The following is a 4,528-nucleotide window of genomic DNA, read 5'->3' on the forward strand; positions in this document are numbered from 1 at the left end:
AAACAAAACACATGAAGAAAAAATATACAGGAATAAATTGACAATAAATTTGATGTCAACACAAACAACTTTAACATGACAAAAGAAAATAAAATTAAAAGACATGTAAATAATGAAAGAGCATATAAGAAAGGTTAAATATACAGAATATATGGACTCCCACAAGCCAGGAAAAAGGCACAATCCAATAGAAAAATGAGCAAATGAACAATCAGTTGATAACAGAAAGTACAAATGGCTGGAAAACGCCTTGCAAGAGGTGAAGCCATTTGAGCAATGTCAGAAGTGCATGAGATGTTGAGCTGTGTGAAGAGTGAAATGATCTATAGATGGATGCAATGCCTGGTAAGAGTGAGCTCCTGCAGGTGGTGGTAAGCAGCGGGAACCAGAGCCATCACAAACCCTTTCCGCAATGGGCCCTGCCACAGGTTGAGAAGGAAAGGCCAATGGAGGAGGAGGGAGCCCAGCCAATGGTGGAGCCAGAGGGCAAAGGAGGCCATGCTAAAGACCCCCAGCCCTGGCCAGGCCACATTGGGGTTCCTGACTTGAAAGTGAGTACAAGGTATAACAGGGTGCAGCCAAGGTGAGGCCCACAAGTGGGGATTTGTAATGGGATCTGGAAATCAGTGTGTCCAGGAAATATTAGAAAAAATATATATGTAGGATGTCCTTACCCCCACAAGTCTGAGCTGGGGGATGGGACACATGGAGCAGGGCCATTGAACGTTGTTTTGAATAGCACAGTTTTGCAGATAACCTCTAGAACGGTCGTTTAACATATCTATAACCTTTAACTGGTTTCATAGGTATGTTAAATAGCTATGGCCAAGCTTTGAGCCAGGGGGATGGGAGTGACTTCCACCCAGGATGCAACTGGGAGGCAACGCCCCCTGATTACAGCACCTGCAGCAGAGCTTGGAGATGACTGGCTCCATGCCATGGGGCCACACCTGCCTGGACTTACCGTATTTTTGGACTATAAGACGCACCAGACCATTAGACACACCTAGGTTTTAGAGGAGGAAAAGAGGAAAAAAAAAATTGAAGCAAAAGAAATGGTAGAATATTTAATAACACCCTTTAAAGCAGAAACCCTTTTCTGCTTGACATCTTTCCACAATTACGGTAGATTCAGCAGGAGACTACAGTATGCTATTGTATCTTTCTACAACAAAATATATTTAATAACACCCTTTAAAGCAGAAACCCTTTTCTGCTTGACATCTTTCCACAATTACGGTAGATTCAGCAGGAGACTACAGTATGCTATTGTATCTTTCTACAACAAAATACAGTAATGACAGACCTATCAGCACTGTGTCCTTCCTTGTTATGGGGGCGCTGTAGCTGAGAACATCAGTGGATGACGTACTGTTATGGGGGAATCTGCTGCTGACACTGTTATGGGGGGATCTGCTGCTGACCCTGTTATGGGGGGATCCGCTGCTGATACTGTTATAGGGGAGATCTGCTGCTGGAGGGCCACAGGTTGTACAACACTCTTGTATGGGGACAGCAGTTTTGCACAACCTGTGTGGCTCTGCAGCTGTTGCCAAATTACAGCTCCCATCATCCCAACCTGTCCAAGCATGATGGGAGTTGTAGTTTTGCAGCAGCTGCAGGGCCACATTGACAGGTGACCCTGCAGTGGAATTTGCCTATGTTAATGTTAATGGGGGACACACCAGTCACACAATGGAGGCGTGTACAGGTGCCGCAGACTTTCTTCTCCTAACATGCCTGCACCGCCTGTACCCTCCTCCTTAGCACTATAGTGTGCGTACCAGGGACTCTGCTCCTGCCTCCCTTACTTCGCACCACTAGGACACCCCCTCCTCCTAGCCCAGGGCCCACAGCATTGCCCCACTCCTGCTGCTGCCGGCTTCCTGCAGTGGTGACCCTGCTTCTGCCTCCTGTGACCCTGCTCCACTGCTGCCCCCACCCTCCCCAGCAAGCCAGGTTAGCTACATTCAGACTATAAGATGCACCCCCATTTTCCTCCCAAATTTGGGGGGAAAAGTGTGTCTTATGCTCCAAAAAATACGGTACTATGGCAGCCCAGTAAAGCTGGAAAAATACGGGAATGCTGGCAGGTGTAACTGATTGTGGGAAGAGTCAGAAATGGGACTGCAGAGGAAGATTGGCACTGGGATTTAAACCCAGGCCCAGCAGCCATGCTGGGGCTTTTTGGGACCCTGCAGCTTTGGCAAAAGTTGAGACTGTGCAGCTTTAGGGTGCTCCCTTTTTGCCACATGGCTTAGGAAGCAGGAGAGACTTTGACTGGAAGAAAAGGGGTGAAAGCATGCTTGTTAATGGGCCATGAGAAGGTGCCACATGGTTTTGGATTAACTGGAGATTGTGGCAGCAACACAGCTGATGGTGCCTGAACTGAGGGGCTGCCTGAACCATGGACGGACTTCTACTTCTTTTCCTGAGATATGGTACCCTGGACTGGGCAAAAGGGAGAAGGAAGGACTGTGTGCATTTGTGGGTATTCTAAAGGACTTCAGTATTTTTAATGAAGACATTAAGTCATTACTCTAAGTCTGTATAACTTTTTAAATAAATAATCCCTTTCCTTTTCACCAATCTCTGGCATTGAGAGATGTCTTTCCCTGGCAGTGGGCAAGGTAAACCTAGTACGGGGGGACACCCTGGGAGCACAGGGGTGGGTTCATTCGGTAATAGTATATCATTCACCTCCCTCCCCAGGCCTGTTCTCAACTCTCAATGGCCCTGCTCCATGCGTCCCATCCCCCAGCTCAGACTTGTGGGGGTAAGGACATCCTATAAATATATTTTTTCTAATATTTCCTGGACACACTGATTTCCAGATCCCATTACAAATCCCCATAATAAAGGGAGAGGAATTTGGTGACTGGGAGGACAACTATGACTATCTGGAAATGGAGCTGCTGAGTGGTGTAGGCTACAGAGTATTAGCGACCCTTGAAGAAGCTAACAAGATGTTTCTGAGAACAACCAGAGCAAGAGGAGCAGCTCTGGATGGCAGTTTTGGAAGCATTATGAGAAGACTCCATTTGATCAGTCAGCTTTTATTGAGGAGCTTTTCTCAGTTATGGTTGTCAATCATCTGAAGGAAGAACTTGCCTGTGAATATTGATAGAGAGTAGTTAAATGCGGTTAAAGAGGAAGAAACTATCTGAGGAGAGACCCAACATTCCATTGTTTCTTGGATTTATTCCAAATAGTTCTGTGTCAATGAAAATTTTTATTTTTTAAAAAAATTATTTTATTGTTCAATTACAGTTGTCCACATTTACCCCCCACTACTCCCCCCCATCCCCACCTCCCAGCCATCCCCACCTCCCTCCCCTGCTTCCGCCCCATCTTGGTTTTGTCCATTTGTCCTTTATAGTTGTTCCTGAAAACCCTTCTTCCTTTCCCCCCCATTATCCCCTACCACCTTCCTTCTGGTTATTGTCAATTTGTTCTTAATTTCAATGTCTCTGGTTATATTTTGCTTGCTTTTTTCTTTTGTTGATTCATTTCAATTTATAGGTGAGATCATATGGTATTTGTCCCTCTCCGCCTGGCTTATTTCACTTAGCATAATGCTCTCTAGTTCCATCCATGCTGTCTCAAAGGGTAGGAGTTCCTTCTTTCTCTCTGCTGCATAATATCATGTAAATGTACCATAGTTTTTTGATCCATTCATTTACTGATGGGCACTTAGGTTGCTTCCAGCACTTGGCTATTGTAAATTTTGCTGCTATGAACATTGGGGTACATAGGTGTTGGGAACTGCCCTGCCTAGTTTCAGAAGCTGTAACCCCCCCATGGCTAAGGCTGAGTAAAAAGACCTCGGGACCATAAGCCACTAAGGAGACAAAGCTTATCTTTCTGGAAGAGGCAATGCCTCTACCCCCTTTACTTCACCATACTTGGCCCCAGGCAGATGACTGGTTACCTAATGATGGGTAAGATTCCTCAAGGGAGGGATGACCTAAGACAGGCACAGTCTTGGTGGGGTCATCAGGGAAGGACTTGGGGGACTATAGAAAAAAGGAGTGATGGACCTCAGCTTTGACATAGCCTGAGTCCTCATTCTGTCTGTATGAAGTCTCCTAATCTCTTGACTGCCTTGATTCCCCTGCCTGACTTAAGCCTGAAACAATGCCAGAGGGTGGTACAGCCCTGGGCAGGAATGGGTGGTTCCCTGGGGCAATCAGGCCTAAGAGAATGCATAAAATCCTGTGAAACCTGCTTTGCTAAAAATGCCCTCAATTTTCTGATAAGGGTCATTGCAGAAAATGAGTTTCCTTTTTTCCCAAAGTTTTATGGCCTTTTAGTTATCTGACCCTGACTCAGAGTAAGCCCTCATAGTTCTTTGAATGTTATCTATTTTTTGATCATTACTGCCTGACAATGATTGATGAGCTTTACCTGTATTCCTGTGCAAATTGAACCCAATAAAAGCCAATTGAGGAATAGGCTCAAGGACCTTCTCCTTTGAGAGATCAGCCACCTTTCCTCCCCAACCAGATCATGTCTTGGTAGACTTATA

At 45.6% G+C, this 4,528-nt stretch overlaps 1 pseudogene; it reads left to right on the plus strand.

The window, feature by feature from the left end:
• Positions 1-276: 276 nt before the first annotated feature.
• On the plus strand, positions 277-3,124 carry LOC112313049 (EP300-interacting inhibitor of differentiation 1-like; annotated as a pseudogene).
• Positions 3,125-4,528: the final 1,404 nt, after the last annotated feature.

This window comes from Desmodus rotundus, chromosome 2 (assembly GCF_022682495.2).
Source record: "Desmodus rotundus isolate HL8 chromosome 2, HLdesRot8A.1, whole genome shotgun sequence".
Lineage (NCBI taxonomy): Eukaryota > Metazoa > Chordata > Mammalia > Chiroptera > Phyllostomidae > Desmodus > Desmodus rotundus.